Below are 27300 nucleotides of genomic sequence, written 5' to 3'. Positions count from 1 at the left end.
GCATAGCTGAGCTGTGTAAGAACCTCACCCTATGTAACACACGATGCACAACAGAGTAAAGCAAAGAGCCACTACATCACCTCTCTTTTCTTCTTCCCACAGCAAGTCTCATTTGTCGATCACCATAAATTGCTAAATTAGACATTTACTATCTGTCAGGGTTAAATGTGTTACTTTCATGCACTAGCTGGAAGCTTATAATTAGCTTACACCTTCTTATCAGAGACCAGCTTCATTTTCCTGTTGTTCTTACTTTTATAGCTGTTTTGCCTGCTGTAAATCTGCCTCCACTGGGGATGCTTCATTTACATCCATTTATTGCAAGAAAGACTGAACTAAATTAACATTAATTGACTCCAGTTCTGAGAAGTTTTAGCCACCATTTCCCACTCAGGGCAAGAGAATTTCCAACCATGTAGGTGCATGACCTTTAAAGATGCTGGGCTAGATTCCGTCCTTCGGTAAGGCAATATACACCCAGAGTAATTTTTGTGCTTTATAGTGTAGTGTAAATTAGGGCAGAATCTACTCCACCACTAAGTTTTTCCAACATTTAATTAGAAAGCTACATGTTAAAACAATTCCCTCCTGCTAGGAAACTGGATTTATTTGAAGTTTGGAAAATATCTTGCTTTTATGTCTGGACTCTCTAGGGCTATTAACATGTCCTGGGGCTGCTGAAATGACTTTTCAATTCCATACAATTGCACTGGTGAAGTTAAGTTGTAATTATCTGCCTTATTTTCCATTTTCATGTTGCTTGCTCAATTTCTCACTATCCCTGCTGCTTTATATTCTGAAAATGTTGAAGTAGAGTGGAGAACTGGGCATGGCTCATTACTTGTATAACAGCTTTAGTCCACAGTCATCTGCAAAAGAGATGCTAAAGGGTTTGGGGTTTGGGGGATTTTTCTAGCTTTTCAAACAGACTGTCAAGGGAACAGATTTTAGCCAATGTGTTTGTGCATCTTGTTACTTACAAGGGTATTGGGGGCGGGGGGCAGGGGGGATGCTTGAGGGATCACTATTGGTAGTGTCTGACTCCTCTCGAGGTATAGAGCAGCACACTGCATCATGCCAAGCATGCTTACTCATGTCTCTGGGCTGCATTTTCCAATGCTCCTGCCATCCTCCCTCACAGCCTTTTGCTGTCACCAACTGTTTTATAAACCTCAGCATGGGCTTTGTTCTAGCAGGTCTTGTAGAAGCCACCAGGCTGCTGGAAAAGTGTCTATTCCCATTTGGTTAGCACCAACACTGTCCCGACACCCACAGCACGCAAACATCGTATTTCTAGGGAAGACAGCAAGACGTGGATCTCACCATATCCATTCCTGTAGCTGGCAGAACATTGTGTTTCCAGCTTGAAAAGGGTCTGAGAGTCCCAGATACTCTGAGTACCTGCAGGGCAAGCTGACCATGGCACCAATTGCCAAGTTAAGGAAGAGCTTGAGGGACACTGATCAGTGTGTGGAGAAATGCAGCATGGCCAGATCCTTCATATTTTGAAGCCTGCAAAGACTTTGACACAAGATTTTCCAACCCATTCCAGTTTTATTTTAACCAAAGACTTTCTTATATTGGAAAAAGCCTTCGGAGCCTGGGTACAAGGTCTTCATGAGTCTCCTCCAAAGTCTTGCACTAAATGATTGTGGTCACGGCTATTTTGTTGAGCAGGCAGATCCTTGCAACAGATGGTGCACTGCAGATAGCATTTTCAGATTAAATGTGGCCCCTGGTTTTGGAGGAGTTTGCTATAAAGAGTAGAGAGCTGTTAGGTGATGCTCTGAATGCTCCTCAGCTTTTTTAATCAAGGTCTTTCCCAGTAACAGAGACAGGAGTACCCAGTACCACGCTCAGCCAAACAGACACACAAGCTAACAGACCCACCAACCTTTCATTGGGAAAGACTCTTCTCCAGAAAGATGATGCATCAGTAAAAGTGAAAGCAGCATTTTTCTCATGGGAAAAAAACAAATGCTCACATTTAGGTGGAGAGCTGGAAATTGAGTGCTCAAGTGGTTTGGGTGCTCTTGCTGGGACAGGAGCCTGTTTGTAGATCTTGGCAGGGTTTTTTCTAAATGACTCAGCTGGTTCACTTAAATCAGGCAAATTACATGGAATTCACTTTCCCTCGTTTTTTGTCAAAGATACATTTTAATTGGGAGTTTTAAGATGTCTTGTTTCTGACAAAAAAGTTGCAGGGCAATAAACGATGTTTATTTATATTTTTCTGTAAGTTATTAAAATTTTCCGAAGTTTCTCAACTTTGAAAAAATTACAGCCTGCCAATAGGAAGGACGAAGACAGAAAAAAATGCTCAAAATTACTTATACAGTAGTGTATCTTTCAAATCTACAAAGGTTTGAACCTAGAAAAAATTACTTGAAACTACAAGGTATTTTTAAGACTTTTTAATTTCAAAGTGTTCTGTTGGAATCCTGTGGGACAGATTTTCTTTTGCAAAACTGCTTATTCTTTTTTTTTTTTTTTAATCATAGCCCTGTCTAGTCCTTCCATAAGGGACCTCCTTTTGACTATCCAGTTGCTGTTGCTCTTTTCGCTTAATGTTTTACTGGTTTAAATATCTACAAAAATACTTAAAAGCCTTGTAATGTCTATCTCAAAACTGAATTGCCACTAATTATGTGTTTCTGAATTTCAGAAATTTTTGTTAGTCTCCTGAAGGTGTTTCAGTGCAGAGCTACAGCAAAACGTATCACTATAAAAAGAAAAAAAAAAGTGTTGACTGCATTTAGAATCCTCAAAAAGCCGCATTTGGACCAAGTCAACACTAACCAGTTATTTGGTTTTTTTCATACAGGCTTGCTAAAATCTTTGGGGTAACTGCTAAAGGAAAGTATTTCAGCTGCTTAGAATCACTGGGCAAATAGACCCGTTAACCATGATGCTGCCAAGTGACATGTTTCAAGAGTTGACTTATTTATGCCTAATTTTCACAACATTTTTAGGTGCGTAGAGGTGTGTGCCACTTAGGGGAGGCTTTGCCCATGGGTAGAATAGAAACACACATTAGAAATGAGTCACCTAAGGTCATAAAAGTGACAAGGGTTGCAGTGATGATGTGAGGAGTCATGAGCCCTAGTGAGGAGAGTGTTAGAACATTGTAGATGATACAAGAAGTGACCTTGAGCTGCTGAGCCAGAGTAGACAGGATTCCCTGGGACAGGCTCTCTGTAGGGCTTGTGGTGGGTTAAGTATCAGAGTTGGGACACGCCCACTGTGTTGCCCATGCTGCAGAAATCCCCAGCAGCTTGCACCTCAATGACATGATAACTGGTTACAAGTCCCTCAGTCATCACCTTTATGAGGCTGCAAGTCTTGCATTGCCCCAGCTAAAGGAGATGGATTTTCACTCTTCTTCTTCTATCAGTGACCTTAGGGAGTCAAATGGTATTTTTTTCCCCCTGATTTGGCCTAGGAAGCAATGAATCTGGTTGAAGACAGCAGTTGGTTCTCCTTCCATAGCCAGCAAAGAACCCTGCAGGGTGGTGGGTCCTTCAACAAACCTCTTTTCATAGAATCATAGAATGGTTTGGGTTGGAAGAGACCTTTGAAGGTCATCTAGTCCATCCTCCACTCCCTGCCAGGGCAGGGACCCCTTCCACTAGACCAGGCTGTTCAAAGTCCCATCCAACCTAACCCTGGACACATCCAGGGATGGGGCACCCACAACTTTCTCCAGGCATCAGTTCCAGTGTCTCACCACCCTCACTGTAAAGAATTTCTCCCTTATATCCAAACTAAAGCTGCATTTTTTAAGTTTAAATCCATTAGTCCTTGTCCTGTCACTATAGGCCCTGGTAAAAACTCTCTCTTCATCTTTCTTACAATCCCCCTTTAGGTACTGGAAGGCTGCTGTAAGGTCTTCCCGCAGCTTTCTCTTCTCCAGGCTGAACAACCCCAAGTCTCTCAGCCTTTCTCCAAAGGAGAGGAGTTCCAGCCCTCTGATCATTTTTGTGGCCCTGTGGTGGACCCATTTTTCTCCACTGCCTGCTGAAGGGGCGTAGGAAAAGCAGCTTAATTAAGTGCACATCTTTCAGGGCAGCAGAACTGGGAATAACATCAAGGGGACAGTCATGTCTTCTCATTCCATGCATTTTAAGTAACTCAAAATGACGCCTTAACCCCCAAACATCTGAAGTGGACAGTTTGCCTCTATCCCCAATACAAAAAAGAGAATATAAGTTTCCAAAACAAAAAAGAGCTTTTTGAAAAGAAAAAGAGGCCAATACAAATGCATTATCATTTCCAGATAATTTTGGTTTCAACCACTCTGTTGAAAAACAGAAAACCCCCACCACCCTGCATTTATATTAAGACAAAATAATTTTCCCATTTAAAAAATAACTAAAGTTTTGGTTTAGAAAATACTCAAACACAGTATTTCAATTATTTTTGATGGGTTTGAATTTGTTGAAAGAGAGCCCTTTCTGACAACGTAAGTTCATTTTGACAAATCAAAACTTTCAGATAAGCAAGTTAACTAAGTTCCCCACATCTTCTGTCTGGCTCGTCTACCTACACAGTAAATTCTCCAGCACTATTCATGTCTCACAAGATCTGGCAGAAATGGACTAGATCCTTCAAACATCACCAGAAATGCAAATCTCAAATCGCTGGTGTAGTTAGGGATATGTTACAGCATGAAGCTGAGGCTTTTGCTGTCCATCAGAAAGAAACAACCTGGATTTATCAGGATACAGACAAGCTAAGGACCTGATGCATGCGAAGTCGGGGCAGGTCCATCCACACAAATGCATTGCTATGTTGTGGTCTGCAGCTGCTCTGCCTTTGCCCTGGTATGGCCAGAGAGGTATTGACCCTGGATTTGAAACAGCATTTCTAGGAGTGGAGACTACCAATTCCCTTGAATTTCAAACACAGCCATTCCCAACTCAACTCCATAACAGTGAGCTGTTTCCCTTTACACCAGAGGAAATGCATTTTTAGTTCACAAAAGGAAGAACTGGCTTTCCAGTTGCAAGTATTTTGGACACTCCTTAACTGTTCTCTCCAAAGAACTGATGCCAAGGATTTTATTTTTTATTTTTAGGAGGAGAACAGCAGCTTTTTGCTCTCTTATGAACAGCTGTACAAAAATATAATTAACTGTTCCCTGAGCTGTTGACAGCTGGCAGCACCATTTCATGGTGAAATATCAAAACCATAATAATTCTGTGTTGCAAAGAGCAGGTAACCTGTAACAATTATGAGCTTTTAACAAAGTCATTCTCCTTTTTGGAGAGAGTGAGAGTACAGTTTAATTTAACCCTGCAGACTTTGCCCTGTCCTGAAATGAGAAGGAAGAGCAGCAACAGCACTCCACTTCCTAAAATACTCACTACCTGCATCTCATTGTGGGATCTCATGGAACTGTAGTGGATTTCACAGCCAGCAAAAGCTGAAGGACACTGCTTTTATTATTAGTTAGGGAGAACATCTGTCCCAGTCCTTTGCCTTGTGAGGGCAATTATTGCAATCACGCAGGAAAAACAAACTCCCCCATTGAAAACAACTGGATAAGAAACTCAGAGGTGAAACAGAATTCTTTGTCTGCCACATAGGATATCTGATATCCTGCTGCCTGAGAAGAGTCCCTCAAGGAAAACAGAAAAGAAGAGGGGGAACAGAGTAACTTGCAATCTCTTCTCCTTTAGATTGGGTCGGCTGGGAGATGTTCTGGTACAGTCTTTCTCAGCAACTGTTTAAATGAAAAGATATTCTGCTGGATACCAAAATAGGTAGATTTTTTCAAACTCATCTCTGAAACTGTGAAAACATGTGTTTTCCCATGTGCAAGCAGAAAACATACTTTGGGATGTTCAAATCAGATCACTGAATGCACACTTGCCCAATTTGTGCATACAAATTCCTGCCTCATGAATGTCTCCAGGTGGCTCATCTAAGGTTATGTATGGAAAAAGTGGTCCTTGTTTCACTCGTTTTATAGGTATAGATAATCTGTTTGCTCAGCCAACAGGTGGTAGTGTCAAAGACAGGGCTGTGCACAACCCACTACCACCACCACCATTCCAGGTGGGAAGTCCCTGCAAGCAGTTTGTAATCCCTGAAAGGGACAGAGAAAGGGAAGGGTCATTTGAGGGAATCCCAGGAATTACCCCAAATCAGGTAAATCCAAGAAATAACTCTGGCAAGACCTTTTCTTCCTTTTCTCATTACTACATCTGTTCTCCGGAAAGAAGCTGGACTCTGGACAGGAAACCACTCGGGGCTTCTCATATCCTCCATTCCCCATTTACGCAACTGAGGAGCTTTAGTAGCAATAAAACCTTTTATCATCATAGGTGCATCCCATGATTTCTTTCCCAAGCATGCACAGCTTGTGTCTGACCATCTGCAACTCTGCACACACATAGGCAAGGATAATTCTTCTGGAACTGAGTCCAAACCAAGCCAAATGCTTAGGATGACATTTATTTCCTATTAGCAAGGAGATCAAGCAAGCTTTGTTAGCTAGGAAGATTCACTTCCCTAGATGCTGTGTGCAAGAGTTTCCACATCTGTGCAAGGCAGTGGGAGAGAGGTCAGGACGTCAGGAAGTAGCCTCGGAGGATCTGGAAGACACAGGCTGTGTGTCCTCCTCTGTCATGGGCTTCCTGCCTCCCCTCTGAGTGGCTCCTGGGCTTCACCTCTCCCCATCAGCCTCCCTGTGCAATTGCTGGCATCAAGTAGGTATCCACAAATGCTTGTTCCAGTGCAACAGAGCTTGTTACAGCTTGGCTTGAGCCAAACTGGAAAATAGGAAACTTTATCTGAGGCAGAAGGGGAGTGTGCTCACAGGGAGGTCATCACCTTGTGCAACTTCCTCATGTAGAGAAGCCTTTGCCTATGTGTCACCCTTCTCCTCCTTAAAGTGAGGCCAGTCAGGCTGCTTTAGGACACTGACAATAAATTTAAGACTGATGTAAATGTGATATATACTCAGACCAAATGGCTCTGAGACAGGACTGGGGTGGACATATCAGCTTTTCTCTAAGCTCACAAGCTTTTCTCTAGGGTACCACTGATGGTACTGAATCCATATATTGTTGATTGGATCATAGAAGTATCCTAAAAATATTTTCATACTTGCCCTTCCCCTTCTTCCTCAGATAAATTTAATCCCTTGACCCTTGGGGAGACTTTGCTGATCTGAGATACCTTTCAGCAGTTTAAAAAGTGTTGAGCCATCATGTCTTCTGTGCACCAAGACTTCCTTCCAGCAGAGTGATGCCAATTGCTGGTGCAGTTTTCTGGATGAAAAAAGCAGGTATTTAGTTTTTTGGAAATGCCATTATAAAACTTTACCTTCATACCAGGCAAGCAAAGGTTGAAATCAGGTTAGACTGTGCATAATTTTGTACTTATGTTCCTAATTGTGTTTTTGCAGTGTTTCACATTACAGTTTTTCCTTGTCTCCTAAGCCTCTTTCACTTGATAAATATACTTGTATTATGAAACTGCCCACTTTCTACATTCTTTTTCACTTTCTTCTCTCACATCAAAGCCAATATAAATAAAGAATAAATTGTTGAGCTAACAAAACTGTTAAGAGAATACACTTTTTCCCCTGGAGCTGTAAAGATTTTCAATACCCTAGCAGAACTGTCTTAGATCAGTAATTGCTAATGGAATAAAACAGTGTCAAAAGGTAAACACAGTTGTTTGATAAGTCAGGTTGACTGTGCCTTTCTGGACTGTGTCTCTTGCCTGTCTGCTTTTGTTTTGTTAAGATTAGCTGTTCTCAGTTCAAGGGAGTAGCCCAAAAATGAATTTTGTATACACAGCTCTGTTTGCAACTTCCAACCCCTGCACTTTTTCACTTTAGCACTGCTAGCACGTATCCTTCTCCAGAGCAGCTTTCACAATGTGCCCTTGCACAATCTCTAAGTCAGTTATTGTGGGTGCAATATGGAATGAACCTCAAAAGGTGAGCCAGTGAAAGCCATGAAGCCAAAACATTTGAAAGGCATCAGTAATTAGCAGCTCCACAACCCCAGCAGGCTGTTCAACAGTTGGACCTTTGTCATAAGGAAAACAAGGGAGATGCCAAGCAAACTTTTATGCTATTTTTTGCAGTTGCCCTTGTGATACCTATTTTCTCCCAGGAGCAGTTCATGGCCCTGCAGGGACTGAGGACTGCAATCCAGAGTCTGATCCTCCAGGAATTTATGTCTGAGCTCTAGATAATCTAGTTATCTCATTTTAAACACAGGTTGGTGACAACGAAAATTTTGTGGCAAAAAAAATTAAATAAATTGTGGTTAGTGTCTCACAAAACATCAACCCAGGCTGGGGAAGGACCCTGAGCACAGTTTGCCTTTCCCAGCCTTCAAGAAGACAGATCTTATGAGATGACCTGAGAGGGTAGATTTTCTCCAACTGGAATGAATCTTTTGCCAACATCTCACACAGCCAGTAATACCTTGGTGTTGAGACAGATCCAGAATAATAAGTGGGCAGAAAAACATAAGGTGTACCAACAGCTAAATGGGAGCTAACAGACTTCTGAAGGTCTGAGTTTTGGCTCTGGGCACCTAAAATGCCTGTTACATCAAAGTCACTTTGCAGATTTCTCCATTTTTTGCACCTTTGGCTGATGGACGAATAAAATGTTGAGTTGTTGGCACCAGTCAGGCTGCCATCATCATGAACCTCTGTTGGGTCAGAGGGTGGTTGGAGGGAAGCAACCAGGACCTTTGTGAGGGAGGCACAGGCAGCGTACTGTATGTAAGAAGTCAATAAACAAATGGATATTTCTTTGTCAAACAAATTCCATTTAAAGACACGGGGGTAAGCATTCGGTGGGTTCACTCAGGACGATCAATATTCATGATGCCCTAAGAGAGCACCAAAAGAAAGGGATGAAGTTAAACCAGAGGAATTGCAGAGGTCAGTTTGGAAAGTTTGCTGACTGTAAGATCTGTAATAAAACCTGTGCAGAGTTTGCATAAATCTAATCTCCAGTTGAATATCCCTGTGTGCATAGTTACACAGCACTGCTAGGGCTAGAAAGCTCAATGCACATGGTTAAACCTTGGTTAAGTGTAAGTACTCCAGGCTTAACACGTGCTCTGAATAGGGGCCTATGTGCCCGTGCCATACTCCTGTCTGTGAAAATCCACAGCTTTGTTACTACATGCAGAAATATCTGCAGCAGGAGGACCGCTCGCATGGAAATCCCGAAAAAACCTGGAGAACATGCATCTAGGTGCTATACATATGATGCTTCCCTGGTTTTAGAACACTTGCTGTCTCAAGAAAAACCTAAACAATGCTGGAAAACAAATACTGAGAGGATTTCCATCCAATGATATCAGAGCTTGTTCACCCAAAACTTGGTGGTCCCCACGGCTAAATTCATCCACTTCATTAAGGCAGGTCTGCAAGTGAGCTCATGGCATCTTTTACGATTCCCTTTGACTGACAATCTCTAGCTCACTATCAGAAGTTTTCTTTCTTTATGCATACATGTTACTTTAGCTATGTCTGATCCAGTCCTCCAATATCACATGAAATCTGCACTCATTCTGTGGTTTGTAGGTTGCTTTTCTGGTCCAGTTCTTCATCAGCTTTTGAAACAGCCAGAGGGAGTGGTTACATCTTAAAGGCATTTACTTCTCTGTCACGGTCAGTTAGAAGTTTGTTCTCTGCTTCTTCCCTTTGATGGTGTGTTGTGTTGCTTGCAAGGTATTCATACATTTGCAAGAGCTACAGCATCCCTGTGTGGAACAGAGACTGGGATGCGAAGGCAGTTCTCAGCTTGTGCAACACAAAGGCGATGGTTGCCTGGGTTGGGACTTTTTGGTATTGCAGAAAGAAGCTGCTATTGTGCTCTATGTAATCATGCCCTGTTGGGTGAATGCATGCCAGCCCTCATTAATGATGTTACTGTTACATTATGCTAATTGTGTTTTTGAAGCTCTGTAATTCTGATTTTTCTGAACAGCTCAATACAAAAGTTAATTAAAAAAAGATGTTCTTTGAAAAGGGCAAGAAAGATGCTCTCTCAGGAGCTAGGGTGAGTAACAAAGGAAAAGCTTCCTCTGTATTGTCTAGTTGATCTTAGAATAAAGACAAGTTATTAATTAATTAATGCTGTTTCAGATGATCTGAGAGTACATGAGCAGGGACTAGGCTGTGGACAACAGGAGGTAGGAGATATGAGCAAGAAGCAGCAGCATTTCCCTCTTGGCTTCACCTTCTTCAACAATCCCTTAGTTAGGAAGAATTACATGTATATACTCCCCAAGATAGCTTAGAAAGCAGATTTCATAGGTTGCAAGAAGGTGATGACTTGAAGCTGTTGCAAGATGTGACAGAAGGATGTTCAACACAGACGTGCTTTGCAGAGGTAGGGAGCACCCAGAGATGTCAACTTTCTTCTGGATGGAGAGTCTCAGGGGGAGTTCAGCCTTGCTTCAGATTTCTTGTGCAAGAGAAGCCAAGTCTTTAAAGCCTATTTCTAGAAGGATATTTAGTCACACAAATAAGTTCTCTGATCTAGGTTTCAATCTCTCCCGCTGTCTCAAAACTCCATAAAATAAGGCTTTTCCACCCCATTTATCTCATTGCATCTATTTTGGCAGCGATCTCTGAAAAACAGGAATGGCCTTTCTATGCATGTAACTGACTACTGAAGTAAGCAATAACAACCCGACGGGAAAGTTACATAGAATACACTCTTTCCATTGTAAGGCTTCTGAAACCTTTCCAAATTTTGCTTTTTTTGTTGTTATTTTTTTAATGTTGAGAAATGCTCTTCTTCCCACACATTTGTTCTTGTTCTTGGTCTGCAACTCTGAGCATAGCTATGGAGTTCGAATGACTCTTGCTGGTCAGAGCCTATGGGGCTTCTGCCTTTCTGTCATTTCATGTGTCATGCAGACAACCGAAACCCACAGCAATAAAAACTTCACAGTACAACAACCCCCTAAGTGGTTGATGTATGCCACATGGTGTATTCTGTTTGTTACTGGTCACACTTGGAAATTATTCAGTTTCTTTTTGCCACCCAGGCCCATTGTATAAAGCAACTTTTTCCTGTTTGAAGTCCAGTGTGTTTTGGGGGGAAAAAAATGAGGCATTTCGCTTGGGTGAGGTAACAAATGTCATTGGAAAATATAACTAGATTTTGCAGAGACATAGTTCTTATCTGCATCTGTGACTTTCCTCCTTGATTTCAGACTTCGGTCCCTTAATGTTTGTGGCCACACAGACGTACATGAAGTAAGTAAAGCCAATCAACGGATGATGCTTTTCTTTAAGAATATTTTAAAGCTATCAGTTAAAATCCAGTGATGTACATGATATTTTTCCATGACTTAAGGGTTGCCCACATACAAAAATATTTATCATGTCTTTCGTACAAACTATCCTACACTGAATAGCTTGTGCTGCTAACAAAGGAGAATACATGTAAGAATAAAATGTAGCTACTAGCTAACAGGTCTCAGGAGACAGGCCAAAATATTTTCTGTTTGTTGGTTTGTGGGGTTTTTTTAAGTTTTGACACAAATAGCAATTTTAATGAGCTGAGTCCAAATGTATTCTCAGCTGGGGAGAAAGGACTGATTGATGGTGGTAAAATATTAAACTGTTCAAGATCCCTGCTTCACAGTATATAAAACCAGTCACGTCAGCTCATGTTTCACTTTTTATGTCTTTTCTATGAAAAAGACACAAAAAAAATCCGATAAGCATAGCCCAAAGCTCCAGCAAGCTGCCTGTACAAGCAGCCTCCTCAGCATGCAATTACTTATACATTTATCATGAGAAAAAGACACTTTTAGATAAGATGGCTGTAAGGGGTCAGAATGCAAATTGGGTGTGAATTTGCCCTAACGGTGTGAATCATGGCTCCTACACAGCTCCACACATTAAGGCAACGAGCCTTGCGCCGACATCTAATTGCATCAGCCGGTTTATGGCTTCTAGGGGTCGATCTAGTCGCCAAGAATCATCAGGGGCTGTCTGGCTTCAAGCTCATTGACATGGACACACTTCATGCTTATGGGTGAAGACATGCACAGACGTGTTGGTTAAGAGCAAGACATGTAGATGAGGTGCTCGGGATTGTGACTGAATTAAGGTTTAAATAACAATACTCCACGTTCCTGACAGCTACTGCAGCTTTATATTATTCTGACTGTTCTTGGTTTCCCTGTCACTGAGACAGTAGGGGTAGAAGCATCTCCATCTACAGTCTTACCTGGACAGGCTAGGCTCAGGAAACGATGTGCATTGACGGCTGGGCTGCATGTAGTCCTGAGGATGCATTCATGTCACAGATTTACTCTTTGCAAACCTTCCAGACTAAGCTTAGAGGTTCTTATTCCTCCTTTCCTTCCCTATCAGCCCAGGTGTATTTTGAGTGTCAAGACCATAAAAGCATCTCTGTTTTTTGCAAAGATCCACATTGGAAGAAGATTTGTCCCACGCTCAATACCATCACACTGTTTGCCTGGCTTGTGTCAGCAATGTTTCTGTGCTTGGCAGCCTGAGCAGCAAATGATGCCAAAACCACTACACTTTTGTAGTTTTGACCACTACATTCAAAAACACCAAAGGACAATACTTCTGCCCTGAAAACAATGGCCAGAGCTCGACAGCCATTACTCAGAAAAGCTCCTGGGCTCAGGTATGCCCAGAACTTGTTGGCATTTTGCAGTAGAGCAGAGGTGTCAAGTTGCCCTCCAGTTTTTAGGGTCATGGTGAATTTAAGAAACCACAAATGAAGATGAATGCACAGACACTCTACCAAAATACTCCTCAGCAGCATTCCCACCAGCATGTTTCAATGCACTGTGTTTAATACAGCTTTACACCATCATGGAAACTACAGGGAGGGCACAGGCACTGCAATGTTAAATTGCTCTTAGGTAGAAATAGGCTAGTGGGTGGCTTCTTAGTCCTGGCTCAGTAGTCCTGGAAGGCAGGCAGGGGTGTGTGCAGCACTCCTTTCGCTGATGAGGATGTTTGTAACTGGAGAGAGCGAGATTAAGGTTACAAGATGCAAACACAGAATAATGACAACATGAAGCTCTCCAGCACACGCTGCTTGAGCTGTTATGAATTACAGGCAAGAAGGGTGCTCTCAATAGCTGCAAATTGACAGCTTGCTAGACAAAGTGATGCTGGGATGTCACATATATCTGATAAAATGCACTCAACTTTGTCATTTCCCCTTTAGAAGACTGATAAGGGCTCATGGCTTATTGTAACATATTACTTGAATTACCATAATTTTATCCATAAAGCAGGATGCAATTGTGAAAGTCACAATTTGAGATCTGTAGTACAAGAGCTGTTCTTATTCTCAAATGATTCATGCTGGAAGTGTGAGGCTCACAGAGATGGAAGAGGAAGGGCAAGGACAAAAACTCAGCAGAATCAGGAATGCTTTCTACCTTCTACCAGCTTAACTGCAAAGACAGGATGTGGCAGCTCCATGAATGTTTGTGAATCCCATCTCCCAGGTAGAGGTCCCCAGGGGAGGACATGGTAAGGCACCGCTTGGAAAAGCGTAGGCAGAGGTGTTGGGAAGTACAGTCAAGCCTGGAAGCTGGCAAAGAGCATCCTCACTCTCAATGGTGCCTCTCTAATAAAAGCATGCAGGTAATCACTTGCAACTGCTACCAGTTTGAGCTGAAATAATTTTTCTCCCCTCAGTACTAAATAGGGATTAAGCCTTTTTGGGGTTTTTCTTGATTTCTGCCCCCCCCCCCCCCCCCTAAAGTCAGGCCAAAATTAATAGGTCAGATTAGAGCCAGAAATGAAACACAGTCAGTTAGGTGTTTTAGGCTGCTGTGGCAATTCATTAAAGGCTCCGGTCCCTGCTCTACCAAAATTGCAGTTCTGTTGCAGGGAATCAACAAAAATCATGTGTTACAGCACTCTCCAGACTATCAAGCTGCAACAAGGTCTTTCACCACCTCATACCAGCTTGCTCTTCATGCAACCCCTCTGCTGCCTTCTCCTCACCTCATCCAGGGCCCACTCTCTCTTCACTTGCTTCTTCCTCAGCTGCTCTTTCTTCATTGGCTCTCAACCACTTAACAGAACCAGCCACAGCTGCACCTTATCTACATCAGCCAACCCGCTGCCCCTGAAGCCAGCCCACAGCTGTATATTATCAATGATAATTAACCCACCTTCATTCCTCTACAATTGTGTGCTCCTGACTTAAAAGCTTTGCTAATTATCCCCCTCTGTAAAGAGGAAAGAAAATTAAAAAGGCTACTAAACAGATTCAGGTACCTTGCTTATACAAGCCATGTTGCTTAGAAATGGCAATACTCAATTTCAGAAAACATAGAAAGGAAAGAACAGAAAACAGCTGATGTTTGTAAAGCTGGAAAGGATGAGACAGCCCATGGACATGTCTGTGTTGGAGCATGGGAATGGAGGTCAATGTAATCCTTGCAGACAGGTGCTGAAGAGGATCACACTTGCCTGCCCTCTGCACAAACCTGCTTCTGTTTGCCCTGGTTAGTAAGAGAAAAACAGTTCTATCTGGAACAGCAGAGAACTGTAACAGCATAGAGTCATTTCTCTCAGGCCTTTAGGGTACATATTAGGAAAAGTTTAAATACACTTAAAATCAGAAGAAACAAGCTTGTGACATATCCCTCTCTGGAACGGGTTGTATGTCAGGGATACAGGGAGATTTCAGTGTTTCATTCTTCCCTCAATTTCTAGGATTCCATCATTTTAATAGTCATTCAAATTTTGTAACGTCTGAACTAGGCAACTGTTTTGAAAGTTTCCAATACAGAAATCACTTATGATTACAAAAGTATTGAGGGCTAGGGAAGAATTGCATCATGAGGGCTTGGCGTGGAACCATGGCACTTAGTCCTTACCAAAAAGCAGCATTCTCCTAGTCAGCCTTAAATGGCTTGTGCTCATACCCAAATTTGAGCTGACACCTTGGGCCAGAGCCTGCCCTGACACTTGATAACAATAACCCAGTGGCCAGCTGGATTCTCTGCCATAGCGGAGTCAAGGCATCCATGTCTCAGGATGCACGCCAAGCACCAACCAGCAGTGCAGGAAAGAAAATTCTTCCATTCATTAACTATTCTTAAATTTTCTAGTGCTGTGCTTCTTGCTCCTTTCTCCAAAGTCCCAGTGAAATGCAGGCTGTTGGAAAGGAGAGACGACTGGCCTGGCCCAACAGGGCACCTCTTCTGTACTTCTGGTGTGTTGCTCAGAAGACATTTGGTGCATGGAGATGATGCAGGCACATGGAAAGGGTTCAGATGACTCACAGACTGTTTAAAAAAGTTTTGCAACCCACATGTTGCTGTTGCTAAAAGATACCATGTGCCAGCAAATAAGCACCCCAAAATAGAGAACACAGAGAAAATAAATCCTTTTGCTCATGACTGAGATGACAGAGGCATGGGGCAGCTGAGGCTTTGCAAGTGATGCTTACAGAAGTGCTGCACCAATGGTGTCCTCTGAGAGCTGTTCAACAGAGGTTTCAGAGCAGCTCATGGACCACCTTGATGGTGGTCCATCATGGTCCTTGATCTTGAATTTCATTCCCAACTTCAGTGCAAGCTACGCACACACTAAGGACAAGATCCCTTTCCCACCTTCTTGCAGGAGAGAGAGGAAAATGCATTTTCCCTCCCCCTGGACCCCATCCCCTCCTTTTCTCTTGCTTCAGCTGCTATTGGTTTTCTTTAACAGGTTCACTTTGTTTTAAACTCGGCTGCCAAGCTGGTTTGGAGTGCTGTAACCTTTTGTAGGCCAGGTAGAGGCAGAAGGTCTGCCCTGCTTCATGACATAAAACATTGTGGACAGGGTTCTTTTTTTTTCCCCAAGAGCGTGTTTTGTGGGTTTTTCTTTTCCTAAACAATGAATTAAACTATTTCCAGAGGTGGTGGTGACAGCTAGCTGGAGAACTGCCTGGTCAGCACTTCAGTCCTCACTTGATAGAAGAGCACATCACCTCGGTTTGTAAGGGCAAGAGCTCATTGCCGGTCCTCAGGCAGTGGCCCTCTTGCCTGCTGGGCTGGCACCTTCCAGTGACAGATCTGACATATGTGGCCACAGGTGGCCAAACCCTGGTCTTCAGCGTGCATTTGGTCTGGCAATCACAAGGCTAGTCAGGTCCTGCTCTCTCATGCTTTCCTGTGCCACCGGTGAATTCATGTTGCCTGGTCCCACAGAGGTGTTTGCCATCTGAAAGAAGGTTTGGTGCAGCCTCATCTCTGCCAAAGGTGAGCACCTGAGTGCTCAAATCACCTTTGTTTTGCAAAGAGTTCTCTGAAGTAGGGCTGTTCTCCACACGGCAGGTGCAAATGGGTGCCTTTACACCCACACAGGCTTTTTCCCTGACTGTGCAGGACCTGCTTTAAAACTGAGAAGGTTCCCAGTTTGCTATCCGGCATGGAGGGGAGCTCCAGCTTGCTGGCTGGGTGAGAGTAGGTGTAAGCAATTGTGGTGCCCTACTTTTTGTATGCATCTTTTATGTGAGCAAATAAGGACTTTTATTTGCCATGGTTAAACGGTCATTCAACTATTTGTGATTTAGACTCTCACTCAGAAAGAATCCTATCGAGGCATCCAACTTCCCTGAAACAGGACATAGGCAGGGTCCACTTAACTGGTCATGTAGAAAAAAGCCAGGTTGCTCCAGCGCAAATCCAGGGACAGCCTTCTAAGTGCTCAGCACCCACAGCTTAGAGTAACGTCTCAGAAGAGATCTGCACCCATCATTATGCCAATTCGGGCCAGGTTTCCAGCAGAGTTCAGTCTCCAGTTTGCTGGCTCTCAACTCTGGCCAGTTGTTTTGCTGCTTAGATGAGAACTGAGCAGATCTGAAGATCTGATCTTCAGCAACACTGAAAAATACCACATTTCAGGGATTGCGCATTGTAGGCATCACAGTCGTCTGGTGCTTGCCAGACTGTAAGTAATCATGCCAGCAGCGAGCAAGCTGTCAGTTACTAGTGTAAGCTGCAAATCCATCAGGAATTGTTTATATTTCACAAGGGGATGGATAGAGAGAAGATTCATTTCACTTCCCTTTAAAAAGTGTGTGTGTGTGCACGTATGGCAGAGGGTCAAGATAATTTTAGAGACAGTTTTCTCAACGGGATCCTTTATGAAGGTAGTCCTGTTGGAGTTAACAGCCCCTCGCCTTGGCATAGCTCCTGCTCACACGGCTGGAGCTGCAGAGGAGGGCTCTTTCCCCAGGCTGAACCTCACAGTGGGTGCTCTGAGCTCTGCTCCAGCTGCACAAACCTACTTCCCAGTGCCGGGAACGCTGCTGAGGCCTTATCTTCATCCCTCTGACATTTATGTGGCTCTGTTGTGCTTCTGGAAAACACGATTCCTTTCCCATACCCCAAATCATAAGCCTGGGATACAGGTCCCATAAATATTAATTCAAAAAGGGAACACTGGGGCTAGATCATATCGTTATCCAGCACTGTTTTCACTGGACCTGATACCCAGGCATTAGTCTGTGTCATAAATTCAGACCCAAACTCACTTCCAAAGTGTTGTCAACCAGAGGGGAAGGGCTCTGTGGGGTGTCTGGTGGTCAAGATCTGCACCAAGTCCCTCTCATTAGGTGTGGACATGCACAGGCTAGAGCCAGGCACACACATATCAATAACATGGTGGGGGAGCATTTCAAAGACGAAGGAGTCAAAATGATAATTTTTTTCATTCTTTCAGCAGTCAAGATCACAGGCAAGGATTCATATGACTCATCAGATCTTTGCTGCTGTGTGTGTAACTTAAAAAATGCAAAGACGTACAATACACCTGGGCCAAATTATTGCAGTTTCCAGAGCTGTACAGAGGCGATGATGTTTGTACACTTCCTTCTTCTCTGCAGGGCCAAGGGAAAAAAAGTATTTTGGAAAATGTATGAAAATCTCATGAGAAACGATAGAGCAGGCAGCAAGATTTACATCGCCTGTTGCCAAGTAATGACTGAGATTTCTGGTTAGAGCTGTTGTTATCATTGCACACTGTTGCACTGTGAAAGTTAAATCCATGGAGCTGGAGGGGCTGCTGGGAGACTGGTCAGCACTTTATTTTCTGCACTGTCTAGGAAAGTCAACACACCACTTTGGACTTCTTCAAAAAGTGGAAACAAAGTGGAACTTGAAGCATTTTGAAGCTTTTTAAAATCGTACGGAGAGGTGCTTTTCAAATCAGGCATCATACAATACTTCAGGGAGATGAACCATTTTTGGATGAATTAGGGGTTTTCACGCAAGCTTGCATTTTCAGCAGAGTACAGGAGATTCTGTACTGATTTCTCCTTCCATTAAGGATCTAGTTTCCAGCAGAGGAAAAGGAGGAGGGGAAGAAAACCAACACATCCAGAAAGCAAAAGCTTTTAGCTCAAACCCGATGCTGCAGCTGCAACCAGCAATGTTTTGCCCCAGATTGCTGTCAGGATGCCCTGTGGGAGTTGTAGGTCAGGTGTTTCAGACCGCCTTTCTTCACCTTGGTCCAGGCTGCTGCTCCTTCAGCACACTGCAGTATCCAGCCCTCCCCTTGCCCAGAGGCATCCTGCTCCTGCCGACATTTCATAACCCTATTTCTGAGCCCCAGACCCAGCTCTGATTTACACTCGGGTAGCTCCGCTCCAGGCTTGTGGAGGGCAACACGAAACAGAGCAGTAACTGGCAAAGAGAGCTGGCAGGCAAAATTGGGTCAATAACTTAGACTGGAGCAACCCCCACTTGCTCAAGTTGGTTGTGCTACACAAACACCAACTGCCTGGCCTCGGGGCTCTCCCGTATAATGGCAGGCCAAGGGAGTCAATGAGACCGGCTCCTTTGATCCCAATTTCTCAGCAGCTGTGCAAGTCATGGCCTTTATGTCACTTGCTGCTGACTCATGGTGAATCACTGCATGCTGGTACTATAGAGCTGCCTCAGAGAGCAGAAATTAAGTTTACGCTCACTTTAAGACCCTATTATGCCCTGGGAGCAGTGTGAAGGGGGCTTTGCACAACCTGGAGTCAGGTTCATTATATTTTCATCCTACTAAAATATAAATCAGCATTATTTGACCACAGTCATTATTTGCAAGAAATGACAATAAATTAAGGTACAAAATTTGTAATTAAGGGCCAGCAAGCTAGTTAATTAATCTTATATCTAATTAGCCAACAATAAATTACCCAAGCAGGAGTATAAATCTGTTCAGTAAGCTCCAACAACCGTGCGCATTAAGACCTGCCCCGTGCTGTTGGGAGCCCTTGATGCCATCCGGCTGCCCTTTCTCTCCCCTGCCACCCCAATGCCCCACCTTTAGGGCTTCTGTCTGCTTGAAAGCTCCTTTGGCCAGAGATCATGTCTTTGAAGTGGCTTAGATCCTTCTAGCACAAAGTTCGGGGCCTTCATGAAAGTAATCAATTTTACTGAAACGTAATGCAGAATGAATAGTGTGTTCAGCCCCGTTGCTGGCCACATTAAGCAGCTTTGAAGTGCCTTTCTCACATGGTTGTTAGTAACGTCATGTGCTGAAGATCTGTGCGAGTGGCAAGGACGAGCAGCTACTGGTATACAGGCAAGTTGCACTCAGAAAAGCATTGCAGAGCTGGTTTTAAACAGGTTGAAGCCACTTTCATTGGAATTACAGGCTCCACAGAGGCTACATAACATGAATTGCAGATTCTGGAGAGGTTTTGTGTTTTTTTTTAAGGCTAGCTGTGCAGGGCTACACTTAGCAGGTAGGCAAGACCAGGCAACGTAGCTAAACACCACAGAGGTACAGTTTTTTCAAGTAGCTCCTAAAGCTTATTTTCATAGGAGTTGCCAACACAAACAGGGATTTGTGACTACAGTTGCGTTAAGGAGCACAAAAAGTACATGATGTCTCTATGAAAATTACAGCATCTTAGCTGTGGTTGGCTTAAGGGTCGGCTTTATACGAAATCCTGTACCACAGCCAAGTTGTGTCCTGAGGCTCTTTGTTAAAACACACACAGCAAACAATGAGAAGAGATAAAGCCTGTCCCAAGAGCTGCATGCATGACCACAAATGTGTTTTATGGCAGCTCAAGGATGGTGCTTTTCTTAACTTACTGAAGGCTGCAGGGTACATGTGGTTCTATAAGGAGGACACACGCCCACCAGGGTGAATGAAGCCTTGGCCCTGGGAAAACCAATGGGAGACTTGCCATTGGCTCCCACAAAGCCCTTGTCCATTACTGCATCCCTCTTCTGATGACTGTAGGCCAATGTCTCAGCTGGCTTAAAAGCTTCCCTGCATTTACTGGGCTTCACCGATCGGTTCCAGTTGAGAATATGGTCTGCTGAACACCATCTTCCCTGGCAAAACCACGTATGGGCACCAGCAAAACCCAAGGGTACAACCCTTAAAGTCTCCTCAAAGAAGGCTCACAGAAGACAATAAATGCTGTGGTTTATTAGGCAACTTTAGAAAGAAACAGGTGAAAAGAAATTGCCTTTAGCTGGCCCACCCTCTGACCATCCGAGAGAAGACTTAGTAACTACATCAACAGGCCAGTCTCCCCAGTGCTATAAAGAGATGCATCTCCACTAACTGCAGTTGCCTCTGGCAAAGAACTTGAGCCCTTATATCAAACACACTTGAGGGCATTATGCATTCCACAATTTGTGAAAGTGTTTGTGACTATTTATTTACAGATCTTCCCTATCATGGAAGTCCTGTGCAGAAGCAGAGCTTTGCCAATGCCTAGAAAATCCCTGCACCAAAATACGTTTGCGCAAGAATAGTATAATACAGACTAAACAAAGCATGGCACGAGCCCATGGAGCTCAATGTTTCCAAAAGAGGTATCTTTGTGGCGAGACATGGAATAAGATGATATGAAAGAAGGCATAGAACTAGAGCAGAATAAGGAAGAAGAGCCAAAGTTCTGCCTTGATTTACTCCCATCATTTCAAGCAGACGTTTGAAAATGATGGAGTCAGTTTGAAGATCAAAAGATTAAAAATAATCCAGTTTCTTCATCTTTCTGAGATGTTATTTTCTGTTGTTTCTCTTCAGCCTCCTTTTAAACAAAACCTACATCTTGCAAAATGACATGACTTCAGGGCAGATCTTTGAGAACGTGAAATATCATGAAATGAGCCAGGGCATGGTGAAAATGAAGAACATGGAGTACCCCCATGTGGCTCAGAGGAGAGCTAGTCACAGCACAGGTGTCGGGAAGAAGCTGCAGAAGGGTGCCAAGAAGGAGCAAAAAGCAACAGAGCTTCTGAATGGAGGAAAACTTTTAAAAAAGTGTGGTTTCGGTAGAAGGAAGGGAGGGTGGAGCACAGTGGAGACCAGCATTGCCACTATCCTCTTCTAGGTCCTCTTATTGTACCTGTCCTTAGCAATGGGAACTATCAGAAAGCTTCTACTATGTTTTCAGGAGTAAATTCAAAGAAATGTATTTTTCAGTGATGCATTTTGTGAGCAGCTCTCCTCATCAGTTGAATTAAAATCTGATTCCACCAACTATCACCAAAAAAACAAAGGCCAAAGTTCACCGCTCTGGGATCCAACTGATAAACAAAGTCTCCTTGAAGCCATCAGCTGATCAGAGGTTGTGAGATTATCCTTTTCCAAAATAACCGTATCACATCTTTGCCTGTTCTTAATATCATATTTGAACAGCCCTTTTGGAAATTCTTAAGATGCTTGGTTATGCTTTGTTTACTCTCAAATTGGAAGAAAACCCACTGCAATGCAAGTGGAATTCTAGCTGAGATAAAAACACAGGGACTAGCCTGCCCCATTCATGGTTTTCAACCCAATTTGGCAAATCCAAAGTGTCCACATAGATCTCTGGAAAAAAAATCTAATATGAAATCTAAAGCTGCAATGAATTCAGTACTGAATCTCTTCATAGCCTCAAGAGCCCAGCACTTCAGCCCTGGGCTTCTGTTCTTAGGGTCAACCTTAAGTCCTCCACTTTCAGAGTCAACCCATTCCCATTCTGGCTCTCAGTCTAAGCACCTCGGGCCTCTTTGGGAATATCATACTTTTTCTCAGGGGCATGTGTTGCTTACAGAAAGTTTCTCTGACTAGTTAAAGGACTATAACAAATGGAAACCTACATATTTTTATACTCTTTCAGGAGGCACAATTCATTTGCTTCCTTAAGAAAACAAATGCTGACATATCACTTCATCTATCCAGAGTTTGGAACGCTGAAATCTGCGGTAACCATTTTTTTTTTTTGCCCACTTTCAGAAATATTTTGCAACACATACACCTACCTACTCATTAGGTTGTAAAAAATTTTGCCAAACTCACCCACTCGCTAGATAAAAAAAAAAAAAAGTGCATTTCAATCCAAATCCACGACATGATAACAGTTTTTTAAACAAATAAGCACATTTCTTAAAAAGAATCCATATCTGTTAAATCACTTGTACAGCAGTGCTGTAAATCACCCCACAGACTAAGTGATACTTGATAGAATAGACTAGCTGGATATAAAAGCTTAAGTTTCTCATATGCAGCCAGCACTAATGTTTGCAAAGCCAAGATTTGCTGTTTAACGTTTCGAATGTGCTCTCCAGTTTGACTTTCTCGCTGTTGCAAGCACCTCATGTCAGCATTCCTTGGAATCTGCATAATGTACATATACGCTGATCTTTAACCTCTGTGTCATCACCCAGACCAAAATCAATAGAGGGATATGACACTGGTGGGACCATTTGCCCATAGTAGTTCAAACAGACAGATGGGCTGTTGTACAAGCATGGGGTCAAAGAAACTTGGAGTCTGTTGAGGGGTTTTTATATTTTTTTTGGAGTGTGAAATGAAGCTCTCAGAAACTGGATGCAGAAGGAGGTGAGTTCAGCTTCAGTGTCAGCAAAACCACCGCAGTTGCTGTAATCTTTGCACTTTGAGGAATGGCAAGAAGGTTGCCTGCCTTTGGGCTTTGATGTTTTCTGTCTTTTTAGTGTACAAATTCCCCCCAGATCCACATAAATATCACTGTCTCTCTTGGACTAAACTAGTTCATGAATAATAAAAGAAAACAGCAGTTACCCTCCGCGGTGCCTGTAAAATCCCTTGTCCTAAGGGACTGTGACCATTTTCTCCCAGCTTTCTTCCTGCACTCTATGAAGTGTGGTTAGACATTCAGAGCCTGGCAGCTGCTCACTTGCCAGCCTTGCAGACCGGGATGGGGCAGCTCTACACCATGTTAACTCAGATGGTAGGTGGGTGGAGGTGACATAAAATGTGACTCCCAATGACACAGCTGCATGTGAGGTCATTCTCCAGTGTCTGGCTGCAGAAGGCACCCACTTGCCAAAACTCAAGTCTTCGTGGTCCTCAAGCACCACAAGAGATATGCAGGGTAAAGGCGGGAGCCCCAGTGTTTGGGTGCGTGGCGGTTCTCAGAGGGACTGACAGAGCCTGTGCAGTGCCAGCCCTAGGGAAAGGTGACTTCAACTCTCCTTGTACCTTGGCAGTGCTGCAAAACATTGTGCTTTTCCATGCTGTAGTTGTCCTGGCTGAAAGGTTCTGCTGGGCCCGAGCTCCTGGACAGTGTCCTTCCCCTCCTCTTACAGGGGCTGTAAAGACCAAAGCACAAAGATGCACCAAGCAGCCTGGTGCGTTAATGCTTGAAACATTTTACAGCTGGAGCACTGCTGCCATTTCCCTCTCCCTGCATTTCTTCCTTTATGCCCATAGTAGTAGCCCATGACTGAAAATCAGGCAGACACATTCAAATGTAAAAATAAAAATATTTTCAGTTCACATTTTTTCCAAATGCCTTTTTTTACCCCAAAATACTGTATAACTCTTTATAATAGAGTCTAGTGAATATTTTCCTTTCATTCTGTACTAGCACAACACCTTTACAAAGATGGAATGAAAAAAACAGACCGAATTTTAGAAATAGACTGCTATTCCCAGGTAAACTGATCTTTAAAAAAATATCATAATGAAATCAATATGTATTATTACACATAATGAAGCAAAATGTATATTTTTACATATTAACTCTATTTGCTTTTACTCTTTACGTGTAGTCATAAAAATATTTATTTTTGTGGTTAGAATAACAAAATGAAAGCTCAGCATTCAGGCTTTATCTGGCTGGCACTTATTATTCCCATATGTCAGGGCAACAACCAGATTGCTCTGCCAGTTAGTTCTGTTACTCTTTCTCCACCTTTTCATCTGATCCAGCAAAGATTATTTTCTTTGCAGCTATTATTGCAAAGAGGTGACCGATTGCCACTGGGCACAGAGTTAAAAATGAAAGGATCAATTAAGTTTATTCTTCTTGTGAGAAAAAATGCACTCTTTCTCAGAACATTAAAATCCGTCTGAGGAACAGAGATGAGGAATAAAGATGCTTTCAAAATTTTAAACAAGGCTCCCTGTTTTCAATAGCAATGCTGTATTTGGATTTTGGTGAGAAGTCATACTCCCAGCTCTGCTCGCTGAAAGTGATGGCAAAATGTCCTGATGACTTTAATGGAGCAGGGATCAAAGGTGACAGGGCAGCCCCGGAAGATGAACCTGATCTAGCTGAGGATGTCTCTGCTCATTGCAGGGGGTCTGGACTAGACGGACTTTAACGGTCCCTTCCAACACAAACTATTCTATGACTCTGTGAAGTTGATAAGATCAAGCTTTTTATCCCTGGTATGTCTGAATCATCTAACATTTATGTGTGCAAGATGTTTTTGCACTGTGTTTTGTCTGAATGGAGTACTAATCTGTCTGTGGCGAGCTTTTGGATGTGCACTACCACCACCCTCAAGAAGTTCAGCTGGAGCCAGAGAGCAGGTTCTGCAGAGCAGTTTAAGGGAGGAGGAACATATGGTCAGTCATGGTCTGAATTAAAGAGCACATCCCTTCTCCTTCCAAGGCACAGCATATCACACTGGGTCTTTGCGTGCCTGCAACCTGTCAGGAACATACAACTGATACACTATCTATAAAAATGACTAAGTGAGGGATCCATAAAAATGAGTAAGTGAGGGGATGGGCCTTCATCAACCCTTCAGGGTAGTTGGCTACAGCTAATAGAAGCTGCAGCAGTATTTTTGTAGCTTAGTCACAACCTTCTTCCTGGCAGTGTCAGTTTGCACTGAGCTCTGTGACACTGTGCTTGGATGCTTACCATGCTTTGTACTGCCAGTGCAAGGCCAGACCAGACACTTCCGCACATCACCATGGCAGTGGTAGTGTAGCCCTGGCCAATACTTGAGCCTGAAGTCTGAAGCCTTTATTTCTTCTCTTGAGACCTCTGATATGTCCCCACAGCAGCACCTGCAATGCTTCTCAGCTTCCATGACCAGGAGCCCCCACACTTGGCTTACTGCCTGGTGGGATGAGATGTGGCCATGCGCCAGTGCCCACCGCCATGGGCTAGCCGGGGTCTGGAAGAAGTCCTGGTGCCAGACCCCTGAGCTCGTGTTTGAGGGTCATGGCTGTGGGACACCCGGCTATGGAATGTATGGCTAGAGGATCATACCTTCCCCTCATTACAACCATCATCCTGGGGAGTTTGCTGAAGAGTTGGAGCAGGAAAATCAACAATAGCAATGTTTTGTGTATGTGGTTATGGACCAAAGGGAAACACCAAGGGGAGATTTCCCAGACATCCATGGAGCCCCCTTCTCAACACGTGCAGTGGCCAGGAGCAGGCCATTGCAGCCCAGCTGCCATGCAGACACCAACTGCAAGCAGGAACTGCCTCTTCATTTCCAGCAGTGCCTCTACAGCACAAGTACTGAGGACACACGGAGCAAGCTGGAGTCAGTGGGTGAGCAAACGATAGAGAGAGGAGGGAGTTCGTGGGAAACAGATTAAGCAAAATGCTTCCCTTGGAAAGGTGTCATAACCATCCTGATAACGAAGATATGATGCTTCAGATGTCAACAGGATACTATGGGATTCTGGAAAAATCCACAGCTTCTCTGCTGCAGAACTGTTCATTCACGAAATAGTTTTTCACACAGCAGTGTGAGAATTTTCATAGCTGCAGCTGCTCAAGAAGAATCTCATCATAAAGGGACCTTATGTACATATTTCATTCCCTTCCCCTGATGGAGTAACTAGAGCAATATAAGCAACTTTATATCGACATAATTCATCCCCATTGGGGGTGTTATATCATGTTAGAGAGATTTAGATGGTTAATGTGACAAAACTTGTGAATAGAGAAGCTAGTAGGATCGTGAATTAGTTTTTTTTACTCCTTGCACTCTACATGACTCAAAGTAACTCAAACTTGTAAGAATAACAGAATATAAATTGGCCAGGACTAAACCTCTTTGCTGGTAGAGATCAGTTTTTAATTACCTGCATGCTCAAACCTTCCACAGCCACAGAGATCTTGTACGATGGTAACAGGTTTGCTCCTAAGTAATATATCATCTACTGCAAGCATCGCATATATGCCAAACTTTCCAAAGGAAACAGGTGATTCTGGATTCTTTTATACCTAAATGCCAGTCCTGAGAAAACATAAGTTATCTTAAATGGGAACTGCTACTTGTAAGGAAAAGAGTGATAAGGATGCAATCTCTGAAAGATACAGATTGTTCTGCAGAGGGCCACTTTCTTATCTTCAGGACATTCTTGGGGAAGAGAAAAGAGTGAAAAAAAGTGCTGAGGAAGAAGGAAAGAAATCTAACAGCCAATAGGGAATGATGAACAGAAAGGGTGAGAAAGGACAGTCTTAGAATGGGGCTAGAAAGTAAAAGACAACAAAGCAGGGGAAAAAACTGAGGAAGGCAAGGGAGAGGGGGTGGGGAGAGGAGAATGGGTGAAACAAAGGTGAAAGAAAGGAAAGAAGAAATGAAAGTGAGAAAGGAAGGAAAGCCATAGTCGAGTGCTGAGATGAGTATGTTCAGTTCCTATTTTATTATACATTTATATTCCAGTCAGTGTTTGGTAGGTGTCTCTAAAGGCTGTGATTTATTATATTTTTTCCTTTTCAGTCTTACGGAGGAAGGGGCAAAGGCCAGGAGGGGGCTGGATTCTTTGCCTAGGGCATGGCTGCTCCTCAGGCTGGCCCTGAATTCAGAAAAGTGCTAATGCTCCCTGGAACTGGAATGCAATTAATTTTCTATGGCACAATGTTCCAAACAGAGCATATTTGGGGAGGCTCAGGTTTGTGATTCTAGGCTACCCTTGGCTTATCTGTGCAAATTGAAGCTGCGACACCAGCTCTCCACACTGGCTTATTATTTTACACTTGGGAAACCAGCACATCTGGGATTTTTGACCTGAAAATATTTGTTTGCATGACATTTCTTTAAGTGAAGAGGGTGAGCA

This window comes from Falco cherrug, chromosome 1 (genome assembly GCF_023634085.1).
Source record: "Falco cherrug isolate bFalChe1 chromosome 1, bFalChe1.pri, whole genome shotgun sequence".
NCBI lineage: Eukaryota > Metazoa > Chordata > Aves > Falconiformes > Falconidae > Falco > Falco cherrug.
Note: the sequence above shows the minus strand (reverse complement) of the source record.